Consider the following 24874-nt stretch of genomic DNA (forward strand, 5'->3'; position numbering starts at 1 on the left):
GGTACAGCAGCCCACCGCGCCCGCGCGCCAGCAAAGAGAGAGATACACACCAGTTTTCATTGTCAAAAAGTAATTGTTTTTTACTTTTGTACAATTTGTTTTACATTCCTCTTGTTTAACAGGAATGTTTTGTTTCTGGACAGACTGTTAAACTAGGGGAAAGAGTGCCTATGAAAGACGGGTTCCTTTCGCGATGTCTGGAGACATTAGAAGCTTGCCACACCCGGACTGTTACACCAACGCATTAGCAAGTTAAAGCTATCCCATTGAGGAGCTGGGCACAATAATTGTTTTGTTCCTTGATTTTCTGATCTGCAAGGCCATTTGAATTCTGTCTGGCATTGCCAGATTGTGAAAAAATAAAAGTATTTAAATCATAAGATACAATCTACAGACATTCACAACATATACATATCTTAAAACATTTACATATCTTGTTAAATTATTACTTTAAATATGTACTTTAAGTTACTGAAACAGCCAGTTAATAAAATCGTTGCAATTTTGTTCTTGTTTGGAGGTGGGGATATTCTGACAACAATTGATTTAAAGACAATCGGTCAAAGTGAAATGAAATACAATATTACGCTGGGTAAACGTTCCGAGGTCAAATTCTCCCGTGATGGGGGTACCTTTAAAGGTCTAAGCCGGAAACCATCATTATGTCTCATTTTTGATTCTCTCTTCCAAACGAGAACAAAATTGCGACAATTTTACTAGCGGGCTGTTTCAGTAACCCAAAGTATTTATTTAAAGTAATAATTTAACAATAAATCCCGCACCCAGCAGAAGAATCCTACTCCGTTGGGCTGCTGAGCAAGGCCCTTAACCCCAACTGCTCCAGGGGCGCTGTACAATGGCTGACCCTGTACTCTGACCACAGGCTCTCTCCTATCTCTTTCATCTGTGTGTCTGTGTATCTCATGGAGAGCAAGCTGGGGTATACGAAAAGATAATTACTAATGCAAGAAATTGTAAAGGGTTAATAAAGTAATGTTGTTGTATATCTAAGCAAGTGTTCCTGCATCCCTCTTCTGCACTATAGGCATGGCTTTTATTCTGTTTGCTCCATTTCTAAAACTTCTTGCTCATGTGCATTTTTGTATTTTTTTACACCTCTAGCACTTTAACGTCCTGAATTTTCATTTGCCTTAATTTGTAGAATGAATTTGAGTTTTAGCCTTAAAAATCTTAAGTTTTCACTATCTTTTGTTTCTTGTCCTACAACTGTTATTATTGATCACCATGACTTCATTCAGCCTTTCCTGAACGTCTATGACAGGCAGAGAGAGTGCTGTTTCTGGTGCGATATTTTGCAGCTGACATTTCACTGTTTTAAACGAACAAGAAATTAGATTGCTCATAAATCACTTATTCTATATATAAATCCTCTTTTTCTTGTTCGTTTTAGAGACCTTGATCGAAATTGATTTTAGATGTCAGAAAGGATTTATTTTCTCTGTATTTCCTACATTGCTTTGTCGAGATTTTAACTTTATATTTAGGCTCAGATTTCAACTATAAATCGTAAACTAATTAATAGCAGTAAATACTGATGTTTTGCTCCCTCTTACCACAAAAATATATATGTTTTGTAGCTGGGATGAACTTTATTTCGTACGCGTAGCTACTGCGATTTGGACACGAAGCGGTTAAAGATGGCGGCAAATCAGGCACCCAGAGAGGGGGGGGGCGTCTTCTCGCCTCCATAACTAAAATGCCAAATAGGAGTGGCTTAAGCGACATACACAGTCGTGTAACTGACAGTTTGAGGTAGCCTATCGTGTCAATTTCGCTTTGTTGCTGATAGGTTAAGCTTTCGAAACTCTGCCCCAAAGTCATGTGACTGATTTTTCGCCCTGTTTCGTTGGTTAAACGCAATGATCACAAGCACCACCATGGTAACTGGGATGTGTAGTTTTTAATTCCGTTTGAATTATAACTGTACGTACTGTCTTCATATTTGGCCAGGGCTTTAAAGAGAAGGCGCGCCAAAACATTTCGGTACCGTCGTCTCCGCTTTAAAGGTACAACCGTGCTGAAGAATTTGACCTCGGAAGTTTGCCCAGCGCACTTCAAGTACTGCACCTTCTCACACGTGTAGCCAGCTGCGTTGAGCCGTGGTTATATGATGTCATCTTTTATTTTATTATTTTATTTTGTGAACTTCCCCCAGATGAGTTCCGTTTTTCTGTATGGAGTTGGCTTTGCGACAGCCCTTGGGGTTTGTGAAGGTGCCCCTGGGGTCACAGGCGGCTCGTTTCTCTGGGGAGCCCTCAGACGCGCTGTGGCCGCCAGTCGGGTGAGACGCCAGCGGCATTTTTAATTTTATTTTCATTACAGATTCGTGTGGCGACATTATATATATATATTATTTCTGTAGTGGTACAGTTGTGTGCCAGATGAATCGCGGTAATGCACGAAGGTGATGTTTAATGCCTCACACGGTGTTGACCCACATGTTGTGTTTTGCTGAGCAGGAGAGAGAGAGACATTCAGCGTGTGTGACGCCAACGGGTTTTCTGTTCTAGAGGCTCTGTCATCCGTTGTGTTATAATTGTTTTCTTTCTTATTTAGTATTTCAGGTGTGTCGATTTTATGAACCAAATGTTAACGTACAACACGGGAAAAGGTGCATTGTAGAGTAAGATAACGGGTATCGGCTTGTATCGTGGAGAGGACGTATAATGTGCTGAAAGATGGGAAGAGAAAGGGGCGATTTCTGCGCGCATTCTAATCATTGTGATTGATTTGATATTGATCTGATATGTGTGGTCATGTGAATGTACATAGATGGTGGGTATGGTGTTAATAATATATGATATGATATAATTACTTGTATATATCATATATCATTCTTTCTATTTTTATATATGGTAATCCTTCTAGATATTATGATTCTGTTTCCCGAAAGCGTCGTAGCGCTAAGAACATCGTAAACTCGCTCTTAAGCTCCATCGTTAATTGACGAGTGTTTCCCAAAACCCATCGTAACTGAAGTAGCACGTTAAATCCTTCGTCATCTACGTGCTCCCCGACCCGCTCGTTCATCACTAAGTGCTTCTTAAACTGGCCTCCTCCTGCCCACCCTGAGCGCCAGAGATCGCCAGACAGAGCACAGTCACTTCACGGCAGGGGCATCCTCTGGGAATACAGGACACTAAGAGTTTATATGAAGGACTTTGATATTGTGTTCTACTGTGTCAGAGGAAATTCGAAAAAAGAACATTTATTTATACTCATGAATTTATGAGTCATCTTGGGTATATTTCATATTCATTTTTATACTTGACTAGATGATATTATTTTCAGTCTGAAGTGCAGCAATGCATTATTTTAGTGAAATCATTGGGCCTAACATGTATTTATAATGTAGCGCCACGCAGGGCGCTTTAGTCATGCGCACGCAAGGCGGGCTGAGAACAGCACCTGGGTTCTACCGGACTGTATAGCGGGACGGAGGCTGGGATACAGTCTCTTCCCTTCAGGTGTGTGTGTGTGTGTTAGTGAAGGTGCAGCGCTGTAACCCCTGTCCCTGTGTGTGTACCTTTCCCGATTCGAGTTAATAAATGTGTTGTTCAGCCCCAGTCCTGAGTCCCACGCCTGATCCATTCCGTACCCAAACCCGCGGTCGATACCGCGTAGTTCAACACCGTTTGATGTTCTGTCGTGATTGTTGACGGTAAAGCTTAGATCTACTTGTTTTTAAATTTGATTATAGGTCCTGTATTTGTTGAGTGACACATGCCAAACTTAGTAGTTAATGTTTCCATTGAGTTCCAGTACACCCAATAACTCTAAATAACAGTTTTTTCTCATGAAATATTGATTCTTAACTATGGCAGCGCGCCAAAAAATATTGCTTTAAATCAAGGACGTCGTGCGGGACGCATACACTGTCCACGCAGTTAATCTTGGTTTTCTTTTACGGCATGTCAGTCATTTCTTTTCTTTGCTCTTAGAAACAATAAGGTCCCTTTTTGTGCCTATCTATATGCTTTTGCTTAAACTATGATGTCAAGTTTACTTCATATTCCTTTTCACAACTTTATTTCATCCCACTGAAGGACCAAATCCGACACCATATAATGAAAGAATTGTCAATCGATTGTTTACATACGTACATACGTACATCGTAAAGTTGCTTGAAAGTCTCTAAGATTAGTTGTTTTCGGGAAACTCACCCCTGTTCTTTATCCTTCTGCTCTCACTGTGTTTATTACCACCATCTACTGTCTCCTCTAACTGTGTATTGTCAGCATGCATATCTTGTGTATTATTTATTGTTGTTGGTTTTGTCATTCTATTAAGACGCCACCTTTCAAGGCGCTATATAAATTAATGTTTATTATTATTATTATTTATTTTTTTAAAGTTGTACATTCTGACGCCATGAGATTTTTAGATTTTGAGATTCTCATATTTTTGGCTTCTACAGCAAACAGTAACAATGCGCTTGAATGGTTCTGCAAAAGTTTAGCTGTATCTTTAAAGCCATCCTCATCTTTATCAGGTACAAAGAAAAGAAGGTAGGCCGGCTTCTGTTTGGAATGTTTTAGTTAGTTTTAATTTTTTAAACCCCAAGTAAACATATTTTGTGCCTTTCTCTGAACTTTTTTGCATTTCAGTTCAGTTGTTTTTAAGCTTATTTTACAGTTGCTAGGTTCCTGAACTGTGCAGTATTTCTTTTGGGTTTTGTGCAAATCATATTCTAACGGTTGGGGGGAAAAAGCACAGGTGCCATCCCACCATTAAACCCTGAAACTTACCTTAGCCAATTCTTCAACTAAACCAGACATGTTAACTAAGTGTTACAGTATGTTCTTCGAATGTGTGTCAGCCAATCAGATTTCAGGACTGGAATTATTGGTTTTGTAATAGGGAATATAGTATGGAATCACGTATCTAAAGAAATGAATAATGATATTAATTTAAGGATCTGAATATCTAAAAATATGTATCTATATAGCAGGTAGTATTACTGTATTCCACTTTCTTTGTAAATACGGAATAACAGATTCACAACGCGAAGCTGTGTCACTCTTCTGGGTAAAAAAAACGTTTTGAACACCCTGTTTTTAATAAGCTGCTGAGTAAAGAACAGGAATGTTCCTGCTGTCAGTCTTTACCGAAGATATCCCTAATAGTATTAATAATGAATGACCTTGGACAAGCTGTAAACTCAAAGTATTACCCTGGTCCACATTCTTTGTAACATTTTGTGTGACGATATAAAGTTTTCACGAAACCTCCTCGAGTTGTGAGAACACGTGCTTTGTGTATACAGCACATTGTGAATGTTTTCACAGCCTTCATTTTGTCGTTTTTATGGCATTTTTTGACCACGCACGAATATTCTTATGTCCATATCTTCGCAAGGGAATCAGTGCGAATTGTAATACTAATTAAATGACCGCGGGCACTTTCCACCCCCTCTACATTCTCCGAGTAGAATAGGCTAACCTTCTAATGAAAGACAGTCCACCCTCCCCCACGGAAAGGAAAAGTGCCCGCAGGCAGGCAGTATGGTCAGTAACAGTGAACAGTTTTAACTGCACTGCATCCCAGAGAATACCAGGGCGCATTTTTTCTACTCCCTGGCGGAAACGGGCTTCCATAAGAATCAGTATAGCTTCTGGGAAATCCATTTTTTCTGCATTAAAGTTGAACTCGTTCAGAGCGCCGTACATTGCAAACTCTAAGCGTTTCATTATGAGCTGAAGACCCTCACAGCTGAAGAAGGATTCACAGCCGAAACAATATTATTAGATTTCATAAAGCCTGTATTACGTACTATGCCTATGTCTGCAATGTCTGCAACCTTTGCTAGTTAATGCTACAGTACTTCACTTTCTCGGGCGTGATTTTTTTAGGTAAAATCCAGGCTAGCAGGCTTGTTTTGTGATCTTCCTAAGATTGTTGAGCGCGGTGTCAAAATGTTTCCATATGAAAGGCAGTGACGTCACCATCCTGAGGTATGTGTAGTAGATCTGTGATGTGGTTGAGCGTGAATTGTGGTTCACAAATTGTAATTCTCTTAAAAAGAGAATTAAAGTTTCACATAACAAGGCATGAGGTGTGCTGGCAGCTGTGGGATGCAGTGGTGGCCTGGCACGGTGAGGTGCGCTGGCAGCTGTGTGGTGTGACGCAGTGGTGGCTGGCATGGTGAGGTGCGCTGGCAGCTGTATGACGCAGTGGTGGCCTGGTACGGTGAGGTGCGCTGGCAGCTGTGTGATGCAGTGGTGGCCTGGCACGGTGAGGTGTGCTGGCAGCTGTTTGACGCAGTGGTGGCTTGGCACGGTGAGGTGCGCTTTCAGCTGTGTGTGGTCTGACGCAGTGGTGGCCTGGCACGGTGAGGTGCGCTGGCAGCTGTGTGGTGTGACGCAGTGGTGGCCGGGCTCGGTGAGGTGTGCTGGCATCTGTGTGACGCAGTTGTGGCCTGGTACGGTGAGGTGTGCTGGCAGCTGTGTGATGCAGTGGTGGCCTTGCACGGTGAGGTGCACTGGCAGCTGTGTGGTGTGACGCAGTGGTGGCCGGGCTCGGTGAGGTGTGCTGGCATCTGTGTGACGCAGTTGTGGCCTGGTACGGTGAGGTGTGCTGGCAGCTGTGTGATGCAGTGGTGGCTTGGCATGGTGAGGTGCGCTTTCAGCTGTGTGACGCAGTGGTGGCCTGTCACGGTGAGGTGCACTGGCGGCTGTGTGGTTTGACGTAGTGGTGGCCTGTTATGGTGAGGTGCGCTGGCAGCTGTGTGACGCAGTGGTGGCTGGGCACGGTGAGGTGCACTGGCGGCTGTGTGGTTTGACGTAGTGGTGGCCTGGCACGGTGAGGTGCGTTGGCAGATGTGTGACGCAGTGGTGGCCTGGCACGGTGAGGTGCGCTGGTGGCTGTGTGGCGTGGCTCAGTGCTGGCCTGTCACGGTTAGGTGCGCTGGTGGCTGTGTGGCGTGACTCAGTGGTGGCCTGGCACGGTGAGGTGCGCTGGTGGCTGTGTGGCGTGACTCAGTGCTGGCGTGGCACGATGAGGTGCGCTGGTGGCTGTGTGGCGTGACTCAGTGGAGTTGTGCTTTCAGCTGTGTGATGCAGAGGCTGCTAGGCACAGTGAGGTGCACTGGCACTTGTGTGGTTTGACGCAGTGGTGGCCTGGCACTGTGAGGTGCGTTGGCAGATGTGTGACGTAGTGGTGGCCTGGCACGGTGAGGTGCGCTGGCAGCTGTGGCAGAATACGGTGAGGTGCGCTGGCAGCTGCGTGATGCAGCTGTGGCCATGCTCGGTGAGGTGTGCTGGCAGCTGTGTGACGCAGTGGTGGCTTGGCACGGTGAGGTGCGCTGGTGGCTGTGTGGCGTGACTCAGTGGCGGCCTGGCACGGTGAGGTGCGCTGGTGGCTGTGTGGTGTGACTCAGTGGCGGCCTGGCACGCTGAGGTGCACTGGCAGCTGTGTGGTGTGACACAGTGGTGGCCCGGCACGGTGAGGTGTGCTGGCAGATGTGTGGTGTGACTCTGTGGGTGCCTGGCATGGTGAGGTGTGCTGGCAGCTGTGTGGTGTGACGCAGTGGTGGCCCGGCACGGTGAGGTGTGCTGGCAGATGTGTGGTGTGACTCTGTGGGTGCCTGGCATGGTGAGGTGCACTGGCAGCTGTGTGGTGTGACACAGTGGTGTCCTGGCACGGTGAGTTGTGCTTTCAGCTGTGTGATGCAGAGGCTGCTAGGCACAGTGAGGTGCACTGGCACTTGTGTGGTTTGACGCAGTGGTGGTCTGGCACTGTGAGGTGTGCTGGCAGCTGTGTGACGCAGTGGTGGCCTGGCACGGTGAGGTGCGCTGGCAGCTGTGTGACGCAGTGGTGGCTGGGCACGGTGAGGTGCGTTGGCAGATGTGTGACGTAGTGGTGGCCTGGCACGGTGAGGTGCTCTGGCAGCTGTGGCAGAATACGGTGAGGTGCGCTGGCAGCTCCGTGATGCAGCTGTGGCCATGCTCGGTGAGGTGTGCTGGCAGCTGTGTGACGCAGTGGTGGCTTGGCACGGTGAGGTGCACTGGCGGCTGTGTGGTGTGACGCAGTGGTGGCCTGGCATGGTGAGGTGTGCTGGCAGCTGTGTGACTCAGTGGTGGCCTTGCACGGTCAGGTGTACTGGCAGTTGTATGATGAAGTGGTGGCCGGGCACGGTGAGGTGCACTGGCACCTGTGTGACGCAGTGGTGGTCTGGTACGGTGCGCTGCCACCTGTGTGGTGTGATTCAGTAGTGGCTGGGAACTTTGAGGTGCGCTTGCAGCTGTGTGATGCAGTGGTGGCTGGGCATGGTGAGGTGCGCTGGCAGCTGTGTGACGCAGTGGTGGCCTGGCATGGTGAGGTGCGCTGGCAGCTGTGTGACGCAGTGGTGGCCTGGCACGGTGAGGTGCGCTGGCAGCTGTGTGACGCAGTGGTGGCCTGGTACGGTGAGGTGCGCTGGCAGTTGTGTGATGCAGTGGTGGCCGGGCACAGTGAGGTGCACTTGCAGCTGTGTGGTGTGACGCAGTGGTGTTCATCAGGCACAAGTTCATCAGTGGAAAGACCACTGGCATTTTTCCTTCCCCCTACATTCTCAGAGCAGAATCGAATTTAATATTAGCATAATTTATTAAGGGGGTATACGCTTTCTGTAGACACTTTATTTCCTCTTTTTCCATACTCTAAGAAATGATTTGGGAAACCTGTGGGACACTGGAGGTCATTATACATGAGCCTCTTTCTGCACCTTTTAAGCCATTGAAACCTAGTTGCCTTGTTACAAGGTCTAATATTACAGTAGGTGTGGTTTCCGTCTCCTAATTTCTGAGAATGATCAAATTGGAGAATAAGTTGTAGGGAATACCACTCTTGCACTTCTAAGAAAAGACTATCTCAAATGAAACTCACTATAGAAAGACATCTTGTTGAAAAATTCTTTATTTTTTGTCATTTCTAAAGAAAAAACATTCATCAAGTCCTTCACAAATGTTTTGTTTGTGACTTTCTCTGTTGTTCCCTTTCACACTCAACTGAACTATGTGTTATGTCTTGTAAACGTAATCAAACATTTCACTTAGGTGTGTGGGTTAACACAAACCCATATTGTATGAAACATTCAGTTTTTCATTCACGTTTTTTCTAACAATTGCATCCATGCTAGGACTACGGTAAACAACACTTTTTACTAAAGTAAATCAAATTGTTAATTAAACAAGACACATTGTTTTAAATGTATGCAATACGACGACACTAAAAACAACACTGAAACTTTTCATTGAAATACTGGACGAGATTGTGCATATTCAATGGATTTCTCCTGGTGCTTTTTTTCATCAGTCTTTTCATATTCTTGTTCTCTACTCAGGTGTCTCCTGTTCCTTTGGTGATGTCTGCTGTACACACATGGTATCATACACTTGAGCAAAGTGTGATACCACCGTTTGTTCTTCTCCTAAAATAAAGATGAACATTGACAAAAGTCAGAAGCACTCTTTTCTTTGACAGACGAACAAAACAATGCAAGAATAACCATACTCTCTGTTCCTTACTCATTTCTACCTGCCTGTTTGACCACTTTGTCTGCTTCAGTCAGGACAGGGTGCTGGGGCTGACTCTGAGCAATCTGAGAAGAGCTCTCTGTGATCTTCTCCCCTACAGTGGCTACATTGTACTCTGTTTGAAATCCAGGTATCGCCTCCGGTAAGTTCCTCGGTCCTTTTTGGGACTTGAAAGGGTAGAATCATTTTGTGACTACATTTCCTTGTCATGCACTGATATGTTCTGGTTTGTGTTCGATTACTGCAGGCGTTCATGTACTTTGTTTTTGTTCTAGATTGGCAGTGTTTGAGATGGTAGGAACTTGTCATATTCTCAACTCTGAATGCTCTGTAAACATACTATTTTAGCAATTCTTAGAAATCTGAAAGCAGTGTTACCTGTATCATTTTTTGTCTTGGTAGTAGTATTGCAGCTCCAACATCAGCACTTAAATAATGGTTTGTGATGTTACTTGTCCTTGGAGTTAGTATACTCCTGAGAAGTCAAGAGAAATCTTACGTAAGCATTAATTATGTTTCACTTTTGAAAGCAAAGTACGTGTCAAGTACTTTGAAGGCATTTGTTGATACTTTTAAGCACTTTCGTTGATTATTATTATCCTTCAATTAGTTATTACAAGTCCAACATTCTCTACATGATCTCACTCCATATTCAGAATGTGGGAATACAATTGTTTTAAGGAAATGCCACTGAATAGATAGTAGCTGCACTCTACAAAGATGAATTTGCTAATTAATCAGTCAGGGACACAGCTTATACTTCAGTAGTCTTAGATCATGTAATGATGATTATTGTACTTTATAACTAGCAAAATCCCCATATCCTGTTCATTGCCCCTTTTTCAGTTATGTGGATTGACTTATCCCTGAAGTGGTTAATTCTCACCTTGACATCTCATAGAACAACTGAATCTCTACCAAGGGTGAATGTGTCCTTCCTCTTAATGTCTAAAAGAAAAGGTTAAAATTCCCTGAAGCAAAATGCAACAACCCAAAGTGTTGGGGAGGTCGTTTCCACAGTTATTTCATATGACAGTGCTTGGAGTGAAACTACATGACCATGGTGAAGAAGAAAAAACACTTTACCTTGTTCCTCCTGACTGATGTCCTTATGCGTGTTTTGCACAGTTGAGCGTTTTGTGTCTTGTCGTCTGTGTAGGCAACAGCCCTCTTCCCTGGGATAGAACTAGATGATATTTAGACACGTTAATTTGACTTCTCCATTGCTCACATTGATGTGGATATGATTATAATGCTCTGTTTTGTGGGCTTCCCAAGAAAACAATAAATCCCTTACTACTTGTTCGAAATGCAGTAGCACAGATCCTAACAAATACAAGAAAGAGAATATCATTCCTGTTTTGAAAAAACTTCACTGGTCACCTGTATTATCTAGGATAAATTTGAAAGTTCTTTTACTTGTTTTTAAAGCTTTAAGCGACCTAGCACGTCTGTACTTTACTGAATGTCTGTCTTCATATGTTCCTATACGTGACCTGAGATCTGCACATACTGGCCTACTGCAAATACCACATGTGAAATGCAGAAAGAGTGGAGAGGCTGCTTTTTGTTTTTATGCTTCCAAATTATGAAACTCACTTCCACTTTTTATTAGGCAGTCAAGCTCGGTACATTGTTTTAAAAAACATTTGAAAATGTTGCTTTTAGTTAAAGTGGTTCTTTGTTCTTTCTATTTCTGTTTCTTTTTTTAGTTCTCTTTAATTGTTCTTATTTTATTACGACTTTCCTAATTTTTATTTATTTAATTGACATGTATGTTGCTTTACTGTATTGCTGTATTTTCCTTTACAACTGAAAGTATATCTCTCAATTTTAATATTTTATTTTTACGCTTGGTTTTTAAAGCACCAAAGCACTATTTGTATGAAAGGTGCTCTATAGATAAAGTTTATTATTATTATTTTTAATATTATTATTATACTTTGTTACATTTTTGGTTAGGACAAAGATTCTAGTAGAGGTGGCCTCTTTTACCCCGTTCCAAAAAATTGAAAAACTACCTTCAGAATACACTGACAATGACCATCTACTGTCTCCTCTAACTGTGTATTGTCATCATGCATATCTTGTGTATTATTTATTGTAGTTGGTTTTGTCATTCTGTAAAGAAGCCACCTTTCAAGGCACTATATAAAATAATGTTTGTTATTATTATTTACATTTTTCATCGTTAAATCTGGCGAAGAGTCTTAAGAGAATATCAAAGAACACGTTGCTCTTACCTTTCCATTCCAAGAAATGCCCTCAGCTCGGATTGCAGAGATTGACCTCTCTGTCTCAAATTCTGAGAAACATAGACTTGATTGAAAAATGACCATTCCCTAAGATTCACATAACATCACCAGTCAACATTTGCCACTTGACATCAATAGAAACCATAGAGTACATGACATTTCCAATCAGTTTTCTTTCAAGGTACAATACCAATCGCCTTGCCAGAAGAGTTATACTGCGGTAGATAAATATTACAAATGTCAGATACACGCAGAGTTGTTTGGATTACTATGAAAAGATTGGCAAATATATTTATGTTCATTATATTTCTTGGAGTGACAGAGCTAAAGAGAAAACAATACTTACCTTTATCTCTGCAGACAGGATCGCAAGGGATTCCCTTATACTGGGTTCCTATGTAAGAAATAATACATTATTCAAAAAACATGATATTTCTCTGTCCATTGGCAGCATGATTGTTTATCATTACAGTTTTAGTTAGCTTTAATTTTGTAAACCCCAAGTAAACATAGTTTGTGCCTTTCTCTGAACTTTTTGGCATTTCAATTCAGTTGTTTGTAAGCTTATTTTACAGTTGCTAGGTTGATGAAGTTCCTGAACTGTGCAGTATTTCTTTTGGGTTTGGTGCGAATCATATTCTAGCGGTTGGGGGAAAAAAGCACAGGTGCCATCCCACCATTAAACCCTGAAACTTACCTTAGCCGATTCTTCAACTAAACCAGACATGTTAACTAAGTGTTACAGTATGTTTCAAAGTGTGTATTTTAGCAAACACAACTGAAGTTCTGTTGTCTCCTTGGAGACACCTGGAACTGGTGTGATGCTGGTTCTATGACATCATTCGTTCTAAATGTAAATGCAGGTTTTGGCACAACATAGTAAATTGATGTAAAGTTATGGATCCATTTATGATTTTCACTCAGTTTGAAAGAGTTCCTGTCGTGTGGTTAAACTTTGTGTTACGGAGGGTTAACTGGGGTTCTGGCTACTAGTTAGGCTTGGTCATTCAGTCATCTGGTTCATGAAATAGGAAGCTAAGAGATCTGTGTTTTAGTTTTACTGTTTGTTTTTGTTCCATAGAATAAGAAATGTTTCATTAATATTAGTAATAGAGTAGCTGTTTCTCTAAACAGTGTGTGTCAGTTTGCACTGCAGGTGTGCCAGGTAGAGACCATTTAAGAACCCAAAAATATGCTGTCATTTACTGCTGTGGCTAATTTCTGTTAACCTTGTCTCTCACTCACTTTGATGAGCAAAATGTTCATACATAAAGCATACATTTCTGATTGGTCAGAAGAAGCTTCTTAACATATAAGGTATAAAGAAAGTCAGAAAGTTAGGCACTTAGGTCAGCCTTAGGCAGTTAACCAAGACCATAATCCGATAAGAAGCTATTCCCTTTCATGTTGCTAAATCACATGTAGGATACATGAGTTACACCTCCACTTAAGAGACCTTAAAGAGACCTTGGCCAGCCAGGAGTGTAGAAAACCGTAAAACAGTTCTTGAGGACCTAATTGTTAACTCTTAACAGGCAAAGGTTCCTTCAGTCCTATGAGAAATATTTTAGAATTGAACTAAAGTGTGTTTCCGATACAGGAGCATATGTCTGTCAGGGCCTGTTGGAGAGGCCCTGGATGAGAACCCCTGGCTGCAGTTCCACATCCCCCTGAAAGTAAATAGAGCCATAAGCACTGAGCTAAGGACACTGCTCCGGGACATGCTGGCTGTCGATCCTGACCAGCGACCAGAAGCCATCCAGCAGAAGAAGCAAGTCAGGCAAGCCATGGCACGAGAGAAAACATCTTTGTAGTGACTGATAGCAAGATGTCCGTGACCAAGGGCAATTCGTCTGAGTAAAGTCTGATTTCATTTTTATGTCCTGAAAGGCCACTGCCTTTGTGCTGTAGATTTCTGATTTAGACGGGCATTTCTATGGACAACTTTGACTTTTCTGTGGGTCCAATGAAAATAAGTTTTTTAACTTATTCTTTGTTACAGTTTTCGAAAGTTTAGAGACATTCACTGAGTTGACGATAAAGGAAAAGTTTCATCTTTCACCTCTTGGAAGGTAGGCCGGTCAGAGGTACAATATATGTCTTCATGTCTTCATCCTCCATGTTTGTAACTACAGGTTTCACAGTGTTGAGCTAAGACACAAAAACACCTACAAATGGCAGATCCAAATGTATAAACCTGGGCTGAAAAAGTGTGTACAGTATATACTCTGTGTAGGTCTGATAAAAGTATTCGAGTCAAAGTGTCATATGGATACAAATTCTCATGATTTTGTATTGTGTGTTTTTTCTCTGTTCTGCTTTATTGAAAGAAATCAGATGCTCTTCCTGAAACTTACCTTAGCTGATTCTTCAGCTAAACCAGACAGACTTCTGAAATTCTCAGATATTATCAAATCTTGTTGGTGCAGAGGTGGTGGAGCCCATTACCAACAGACTCACAGCTGAAATTGCTGTGAAAAGGGCTTCTACCAAATATTAACATGTGGGTGAAAATGTTTACAATTGTAATATTTCCTTTTTTCCCATTGAAAGTATAACATATGTGGTGTGAGATAGAGGTCCTCATTTAATTGCATGAAACTCTGGCACTGGCGCAACAAACTGAACAAAGTTCAAGGGGGTATACGCTTTCTGTAGACACTTTATTTCCTCTTTTTCCATAGTCTAAGAAATGATTTGGGAAACCTGTGGGACACTGGAGGTCATTATACATGAGCCTCTTTCTGCACCTTTTAAGCCATTGAAACCTAGTTGCCTTGTTACAAGGTCTAATATTACAGTAGGTGTGGTTTCCGTCTCCTAATTTCTGAGAATGATCAAATTGGGGAATAAGTTGTAGGGAATATCACTCTTGCACTTCTAAGAAAAGACTATCTCAAATGAAACTCGCTATAGAAAGACATCTTGTTGAAAAATTCTTTATTTTTTGTCATTTCTAAAGAAAAAACATTCATCAAGTCCTTCACAAATGTTTTGTTTGTGACTTTCTCTGTTGTTCCCTTTCACACTCAACTGAACTATGTGTTATGTCTTGTAAACGTAATCAAACATTTCACTTAGGTGTGTGGGTTAACACAAACCCATATTGTATGAAACATTCAGTTTTTCATTCAAGTTTTTTCTAACAATTGCATCCATGCTAGGACTACAGTAAACAACACTTTTTACTAAAGTAAATGAAATTGTTCATTAAACAAGACACATTGTTTTAAATGTATGCAATACGACGACACTAAAAACAACACTGAAACTTTTCATTGAAATACTGGACGAGATTGTGCATATTCAATGGATTTCTCCTGGTGCTTTTTTTCATCAGTCTTTTCATATTCTTGTTCTCTACTCAGGTGTCTCCTGTTCCTTTGGTGATGTCTGCTGTACACACATGGTATCATACACTTGAGCAAAGTGTGATACCACCGTTTGTTCTTCTCCTAAAATAAAGATGAACATTGACAAAAGTCAGAAGCACTCTTTTCTTTGACAGACGAACAAAACAATGCAAGAATAACCATACTCTCTGTTCCTTACTCATTTCTACCTGCCTGTTTGACCACTTTGTCTGCTTCAGTCAGGACAGGGTGCTGGGGCTGACTCTGAGCAATCTGAGAAGAGCTCTCTGTGATCTTCTCCCCTACAGTGGCTACATTGTACTCTTTTTGAAATCCAGGTATCGCCTCCGGTAAGTTCCTCGGTCCTTTTTGGGACTTGAAAGGGTAGAATCATTTTGTGACTACATTTCCTTGTCATGCACTGATATGTTCTGGTTTGTGTTCGATTACTGCAGGCGTTCAGGTACTTTCTTTTTGTTCTAGATTGGCAGTGTTTGAGATGGTAGGAACTTGTCATATTCTCAACTCTGAATGCTCTGTAAACATACTATTTTAGCAATTCTTAGAAATCTGAAAGCAGTGTTACCTGTATCATTTTTTGTCTTGGTAGTAGTATTGCAGCTCCAACATCAGCACTTAAATAATGGTTTGTGATGTTACTTGTCCTTGGAGTTAGTATACTCCTGAGAAGTCAAGAGAAATCTTACGTAAGCATTAATTATGTTTCACTTTTGAAAGCAAAGTACGTGTCAAGTACTTTGAAGGCATTTGTTGATACTTTTAAGCACTTTCGTTGATTATTATTATCCTTCAATTAGTTATTACAAGTCCAACATTCTCTACATGATCTCACTCCATATTCAGAATGTGGGAATACAATTGTTTTAAGGAAATGCCACTGAATAGATAGTAGCTGCACTCTACAAAGATGAATTTGCTAATTAATCAGTCAGGGACACAGCTTATACTTCAGTAGTCTTAGATCATGTAATGATGATTATTGTACTTTATAACTAGCAAAATCCCCATATCCTGTTCATTGCCCCTTTTTCAGTTATGTGGATTGACTTATCCCTGAAGTGGTTAATTCTCACCTTGACATCTCATAGAACAACTGAATCTCTACCAAGGGTGAATGTGTCCTTCCTCTTAATGTCTAAAAGAAAAGGTTAAAATTCCCTGAAGCAAAATGCAACAACCCAAAGTGTTGGGGAGGTCGTTTCCACAGTTATTTCATATGACAGTGCTTGGAGTGAAACTACATGACCATGGTGAAGAAGAAAAAACACTTTACCTTGTTCCTCCTGACTGATGTCCTTATGCGTGTTTTGCACAGTTGAGCGTTTTGTGTCTTGTCGTCTGTGTAGGCAACAGCCCTCTTCCCTGGGATAGAACTAGATGATATTTAGACACGTTAATTTGACTTCTCCATTGCTCACATTGATGTGGATATGATTATAATGCTCTGTTTTGTGGGCTTCCCAAGAAAACAATAAATCCCTTACTACTTGTTCGAAATGCAGTAGCACAGATCCTAACAAATACAAGAAAGAGAATATCATTCCTGTTTTGAAAAAACTTCACTGGTCACCTGTATTATCTAGGATAAATTTGAAAGTTCTTTTACTTGTTTTTAAAGCTTTAAGCGACCTAGCACGTCTGTACCTTACTGAATGTCTGTCTTCATATGTTCCTATACGTGACCTGAGATCTGCACATACTGGCCTACTGCAAATACCACATGTGAAATGCAGAAAGAGTGGAGAGGCTGCTTTTTGTTTTTATGCTTCCAAATTATGAAACTCACTTCCACTTTTTATTAGGCAGTCAAGCTCGGTACATTGTTTTAAAAAACATTTGAAAATGTTGCTTTTAGTTAAAGTGGTTCTTTGTTCTTTCTATTTCTGTTTCTTTTTTTAGTTCTCTTTAATTGTTCTTATTTTATTACGACTTTCCTAATTTTTATTTATTTAATTGACATGTATGTTGCTTTACTGTATTGCTGTATTTTCCTTTACAACTGAAAGTATATCTCTCAATTTTAATATTTTATTTTTACGCTTGGTTTTTAAAGCACCAAAGCACTATTTGTATGAAAGGTGGTCTATAGATAAAGTTTATTATTATTATTTTTAATATTATTATTATACTTTGTTACATTTTTGGTTAGGACAAAGATTCTAGTAGAGGTGGCCTCTTTTACCCCGTTCCAAAAAATTGGAAAACTACCTTCAGAATACACTGACAATGACCATCTACTGTCTCCTCTAACTGTGTATTGTCATCATGCATATCTTGTGTATTATTTATTGTAGTTGGTTTTGTCATTCTGTAAAGAAGCCACCTTTCAAGGCACTATATAAAATAATGTTTATTATTATTTACATTTTTCATCGTTAAATCTGGCGAAGAGTCTTAAGAGAATATCAAAGAACACGTTGCTCTTACCTTTCCATTCCAAGAAATGCCCTCAGCTCGGATTGCAGAGATTGACCTCTCTGTCTCAAATTCTGAGAAACATAGACTCGATTGAAAAATGACCATTCCCTAAGATTCACATAACATCACCAGTCAACATTTGCCACTTGACATCAATAGAAACCATAGAGTACATGACATTTCCAATCAGTTTTCTTTCAAGGTACAATACCAATCGCCTTGCCAGAAGAGTTATACTGCGGTAGATAAATATTACAAATGTCAGATACACGCAGAGTTGTTTGGATTACTATGAAAAGATTGGCAAATATATTTATGTTCATTATATTTCTTGGAGTGACAGAGCTAAAGAGAAAACAATACTTACCTTTATCTCTGCAGACAGGATCGCAAGGGATTCCCTTATACTGGGTTCCTATGTAAGAAATAATACATTATTCAAAAAACATGATATTTCTCTGTCCATTGGCAGCATGATTGTTTATCATTACAGTTTTAGTTAGCTTTAATTTTGTAAACCCCAAGTAAACATAGTTTGTGCCTTTCTCTGAACTTTTTGGCATTTCAATTCAGTTGTTTGTAAGCTTATTTTACAGTTGCTAGGTTGATGAAGTTCCTGAACTGTGCAGTATTTCTTTTGGGTTTGGTGCGAATCATATTCTAGCGGTTGGGGGAAAAAAGCACAGGTGCCATCCCACCATTAAACCCTGAAACTTACCTTAACCGATTCTTCAACTAAACCAGACATGTTAACTAAGTGTTACAGTATGTTTCAAAGTGTGTATTTTAGCAAACACAACTGAAGTTCTGTTGTCTCCTTGGAGACACCTGGAACTGGTGTGATGCTGGTTCTATGACATCATTCGTTCTAAATGTAAATGCAGGTTTTGGCACAACATAGTAAATTGATGTAAAGTTATGGATCCATTTATGATTTTCACTCAGTTTGAAAGAGTTCCTGTCGTGTGGTTAAACTTTGTGTTACGGAGGGTTAACTGGGGTTCTGGCTACTAGTTAGGCTTGGTCATTCAGTCATCTGGTTCATGAAATAGGAAGCTAAGCGATCTGTGTTTTAGTTTTACTGTTTGTTTTTGTTCCATAGAATAAGAAATGTTTCATTAATATTAGTAATAGAGTAGCTGTTTCTCTAAACAGTGTGTGTCAGTTTGCACTGCAGGTGTGCCAGGTAGAGACCATTTAAGAACCCAAAAATATGCTGTCATTTCCTGCCGTGGCTAATTTCTGTTAACCTTGTCTCTCACTCACTTTGATGAGCAAAATGTTCATACATAAAGCATACATTTCTGATTGGTCAGAAGAAGCTTCTTAACATATAAGGTATAAAGAAAGTCAGAAAGTTAGGCACTTAGGTCAGCCTTAGGCAGTTAACCAAGACCATAATCTGATAAGAAGCTATTCCCTTTCATGTTGCTAAATCACATGTAGGATACATGAGTTACACCTCCACTTAAGAGACCTTAAAGAGACCTTGGCCAGCCAGGAGTGTAGAAAACCGTGAAACAGTTCTTGAGGACCTAATTGTTAACTCTTAACAGGCAAAGGTTCCTTCAGTCCTATGAGAAATATTTTAGAATTGAACTAAAGTGTGTTTCCGATACAGGAGCATATGTCTGTCAGGGCCTGTTGGAGAGGCCCTGGATGAGAACCCCTGGCTGCAGTTCCACATCCCCCTGAAAGTAAATAGAGCCATAAGCACTGAGCTAAGGACACTGCTCCAGGACATGCTGGCTGTCGATCCTGACCAGCGACCAGAAGCCATCCAGCAGAAGAAGCAAGTCAGGCAAGCCATGGCACGAGAGAAAACATCTTTGTAGTGACTGATAGCAAGATGTCCGTGACCAAGGGCAATTCGTCTGAGTAAAGTCTGATTTCATTTTTATGTCCCGGAAGGCCACTGCCTTTGTGCTGTAGATTTCTGATTTAGACGGGCATTTCTATGGACAACTTTGACTTTTCTGTGGGTCCAATGAAAATAAGTTTTTTAACTTATTCTTTGTTACAGTTTTCGAAAGTTTAGAGACATTCACTGAGTTGACGATAAAGGAAAAGTTTCATCTTTCACCTCTTGGAAGGTAGGCCGGTCAGAGGTACAATATATGTCTTCATGTCTTCATCCTCCATGTTTGTAACTACAGGTTTCACAGTGTTGAGCTAAGACACAAAAACACCTACAAATGGCAGATCCAAATGTATAAACCTGGGCTGAAAAAGTGTGTACAGTATATACTCTGTGTAGGTCTGATAAAAGTATTCGAGTCAAAGTGTCATATGGATACAAATTCTCATGATTTTGTATTGTGTGTTTTTTCTCTGTTCTGCTTTATTGAAAGAAATCAGATGCTCTTCCTGAAACTTACCTTAGCTGATTCTTCAGCTAAACCAGACAGACTTCTGAAATTCTCAGATATTATCAAATCTTGTTGGTGCAGAGGTGGTGGAGCCCATTACCAACAGACTCACAGCTGAAATTGCTGTGAAAAGGGCTTCTACCAAATATTAACATGTGGGTGAAAATGTTTACAATTGTAATATTTCCTTTTTTCCCATTGAAAGTATAACATATGTGGTGTGAGATAGAGGTCCTCATTTAATTGCATGAAACTCTGGCACTGGCGCAACAAACTGAACAAAGTTCAAGGGGGTATACGCTTTCTGTAGACACTTTATTTCCTCTTTTTCCATAGTCTAAGAAATGATTTGGGAAACCTGTGGGACACTGGAGGTCATTATACATGAGCCTCTTTCTGCACCTTTTAAGCCATTGAAACCTAGTTGCCTTGTTACAAGGTCTAATATTACAGTAGGTGTGGTTTCCGTCTCCTAATTTCTGAGAATGATCAAATTGGGGAATAAGTTGTAGGGAATATCACTCTTGCACTTCTAAGAAAAGACTATCTCAAATGAAACTCGCTATAGAAAGACATCTTGTTGAAAAATTCTTTATTTTTTGTCATTTCTAAAGAAAAAACATTCATCAAGTCCTTCACAAATGTTTTGTTTGTGACTTTCTCTGTTGTTCCCTTTCACACTCAACTGAACTATGTGTTATGTCTTGTAAACGTAATCAAACATTTCACTTAGGTGTGTGGGTTAACACAAACCCATATTGTATGAAACATTCAGTTTTTCATTCAAGTTTTTTCTAACAATTGCATCCATGCTAGGACTACAGTAAACAACACTTTTTACTAAAGTAAATGAAATTGTTCATTAAACAAGACACATTGTTTTAAATGTATGCAATACGACGACACTAAAAACAACACTGAAACTTTTCATTGAAATACTGGACGAGATTGTGCATATTCAATGGATTTCTCCTGGTGCTTTTTTTCATCAGTCTTTTCATATTCTTGTTCTCTACTCAGGTGTCTCCTGTTCCTTTGGTGATGTCTGCTGTACACACATGGTATCATACACTTGAGCAAAGTGTGATACCACCGTTTGTTCTTCTCCTAAAATAAAGATGAACATTGACAAAAGTCAGAAGCACTCTTTTCTTTGACAGACGAACAAAACAATGCAAGAATAACCATACTCTCTGTTCCTTACTCATTTCTACCTGCCTGTTTGACCACTTTGTCTGCTTCAGTCAGGACAGGGTGCTGGGGCTGACTCTGAGCAATCTGAGAAGAGCTCTCTGTGATCTTCTCCCCTACAGTGGCTACATTGTACTCTTTTTGAAATCCAGGTATCGCCTCCGGTAAGTTCCTCGGTCCTTTTTGGGACTTGAAAGGGTAGAATCATTTTGTGACTACATTTCCTTGTCATGCACTGATATGTTCTGGTTTGTGTTCGATTACTGCAGGCGTTCAGGTACTTTCTTTTTGTTCTAGATTGGCAGTGTTTGAGATGGTAGGAACTTGTCATATTCTCAACTCTGAATGCTCTGTAAACATACTATTTTAGCAATTCTTAGAAATCTGAAAGCAGTGTTACCTGTATCATTTTTTGTCTTGGTAGTAGTATTGCAGCTCCAACATCAGCACTTAAATAATGGTTTGTGATGTTACTTGTCCTTGGAGTTAGTATACTCCTGAGAAGTCAAGAGAAATCTTACGTAAGCATTAATTATGTTTCACTTTTGAAAGCAAAGTACGTGTCAAGTACTTTGAAGGCATTTGTTGATACTTTTAAGCACTTTCGTTGATTATTATTATCCTTCAATTAGTTATTACAAGTCCAACATTCTCTACATGATCTCACTCCATATTCAGAATGTGGGAATACAATTGTTTTAAGGAAATGCCACTGAATAGATAGTAGCTGCACTCTACAAAGATGAATTTGCTAATTAATCAGTCAGGGACACAGCTTATACTTCAGTAGTCTTAGATCATGTAATGATGATTATTGTACTTTATAACTAGCAAAATCCCCATATCCTGTTCATTGCCCCTTTTTCAGTTATGTGGATTGACTTATCCCTGAAGTGGTTAATTCTCACCTTGACATCTCATAGAACAACTGAATCTCTACCAAGGGTGAATGTGTCCTTCCTCTTAATGTCTAAAAGAAAAGGTTAAAATTCCCTGAAGCAAAATGCAACAACCCAAAGTGTTGGGGAGGTCGTTTCCACAGTTATTTCATATGACAGTGCTTGGAGTGAAACTACATGACCATGGTGAAGAAGAAAAAACACTTTACCTTGTTCCTCCTGACTGATGTCCTTATGCGTGTTTTGCACAGTTGAGCGTTTTGTGTCTTGTCGTCTGTGTAGGCAACAGCCCTCTTCCCTGGGATAGAACTAGATGATATTTAGACACGTTAATTTGACTTCTCCATTGCTCACATTGATGTGGATATGATTATAATGCTCTGTTTTGTGGGCTTCCCAAGAAAACAATAAATCCCTTACTACTTGTTCGAAATGCAGTAGCACAGATCCTAACAAATACAAGAAAGAGAATATCATTCCTGTTTTGAAAAAACTTCACTGGTCACCTGTATTATCTAGGATAAATTTGAAAGTTCTTTTACTTGTTTTTAAAGCTTTAAGCGACCTAGCACGTCTGTACCTTACTGAATGTCTGTCTTCATATGTTCCTATACGTGACCTGAGATCTGCACATACTGGCCTACTGCAAATACCACATGTGAAATGCAGAAAGAGTGGAGAGGCTGCTTTTTGTTTTTATGCTTCCAAATTATGAAACTCACTTCCACTTTTTATTAGGCAGTCAAGCTCGGTACATTGTTTTAAAAAACATTTGAAAATGTTGCTTTTAGTTAAAGTGGTTCTTTGTTCTTTCTATTTCTGTTTCTTTTTTTATTTCTCTTTAATTGTTCTTATTTTATTACGACTTTCCTAATTTTTATTTATTTAATTGACATGTATGTTGCTTTACTGTATTGCTGTATTTTCCTTTACAACTGAAAGTATATCTCTCAATTTTAATATTTTATTTTTACGCTTGGTTTTTAAAGCACCAAAGCACTATTTGTATGAAAGGTGGTCTATAGATAAAGTTTATTATTATTATTTTTAATATTATTATTATACTTTGTTACATTTTTGGTTAGGACAAAGATTCTAGTAGAGGTGGCCTCTTTTACCCCGTTCCAAAAAATTGGAAAACTACCTTCAGAATACACTGACAATGACCATCTACTGTCTCCTCTAACTGTGTATTGTCATCATGCATATCTTGTGTATTATTTATTGTAGTTGGTTTTGTCATTCTGTAAAGAAGCCACCTTTCAAGGCACTATATAAAATAATGTTTATTATTATTTACATTTTTCATCGTTAAATCTGGCGAAGAGTCTTAAGAGAATATCAAAGAACACGTTGCTCTTACCTTTCCATTCCAAGAAATGCCCTCAGCTCGGATTGCAGAGATTGACCTCTCTGTCTCAAATTCTGAGAAACATAGACTCGATTGAAAAATGACCATTCCCTAAGATTCACATAACATCACCAGTCAACATTTGCCACTTGACATCAATAGAAACCATAGAGTACATGACATTTCCAATCAGTTTTCTTTCAAGGTACAATACCAATCGCCTTGCCAGAAGAGTTATACTGCGGTAGATAAATATTACAAATGTCAGATACACGCAGAGTTGTTTGGATTACTATGAAAAGATTGGCAAATATATTTATGTTCATTATATTTCTTGGAGTGACAGAGCTAAAGAGAAAACAATACTTACCTTTATCTCTGCAGACAGGATCGCAAGGGATTCCCTTATACTGGGTTCCTATGTAAGAAATAATACATTATTCAAAAAACATGATATTTCTCTGTCCATTGGCAGCATGATTGTTTATCATTACAGTTTTAGTTAGCTTTAATTTTGTAAACCCCAAGTAAACATAGTTTGTGCCTTTCTCTGAACTTTTTGGCATTTCAATTCAGTTGTTTGTAAGCTTATTTTACAGTTGCTAGGTTGATGAAGTTCCTGAACTGTGCAGTATTTCTTTTGGGTTTGGTGCGAATCATATTCTAGCGGTTGGGGGAAAAAAGCACAGGTGCCATCCCACCATTAAACCCTGAAACTTACCTTAACCGATTCTTCAACTAAACCAGACATGTTAACTAAGTGTTACAGTATGTTTCAAAGTGTGTATTTTAGCAAACACAACTGAAGTTCTGTTGTCTCCTTGGAGACACCTGGAACTGGTGTGATGCTGGTTCTATGACATCATTCGTTCTAAATGTAAATGCAGGTTTTGGCACAACATAGTAAATTGATGTAAAGTTATGGATCCATTTATGATTTTCACTCAGTTTGAAAGAGTTCCTGTCGTGTGGTTAAACTTTGTGTTACGGAGGGTTAACTGGGGTTCTGGCTACTAGTTAGGCTTGGTCATTCAGTCATCTGGTTCATGAAATAGGAAGCTAAGAGATCTGTGTTTTAGTTTTACTGTTTGTTTTTGTTCCATAGAATAAGAAATGTTTCATTAATATTAGTAATAGAGTAGCTGTTTCTCTAAACAGTGTGTGTCAGTTTGCACTGCAGGTGTGCCAGGTAGAGACCATTTAAGAACCCAAAAATATGCTGTCATTTCCTGCCGTGGCTAATTTCTGTTAACCTTGTCTCTCACTCACTTTGATGAGCAAAATGTTCATACATAAAGCATACATTTCTGATTGGTCAGAAGAAGCTTCTTAACATATAAGGTATAAAGAAAGTCAGAAAGTTAGGCACTTAGGTCAGCCTTAGGCAGTTAACCAAGACCATAATCCGATAAGAAGCTATTCCCTTTCATGTTGCTAAATCACATGTAGGATACATGAGTTACACCTCCACTTAAGAGACC

This window comes from Lepisosteus oculatus, unplaced genomic scaffold, assembly GCF_040954835.1.
Source record: "Lepisosteus oculatus isolate fLepOcu1 unplaced genomic scaffold, fLepOcu1.hap2 HAP2_SCAFFOLD_49, whole genome shotgun sequence".
In the NCBI taxonomy this organism is placed as follows: Eukaryota; Metazoa; Chordata; class Actinopteri; order Semionotiformes; family Lepisosteidae; genus Lepisosteus; species Lepisosteus oculatus.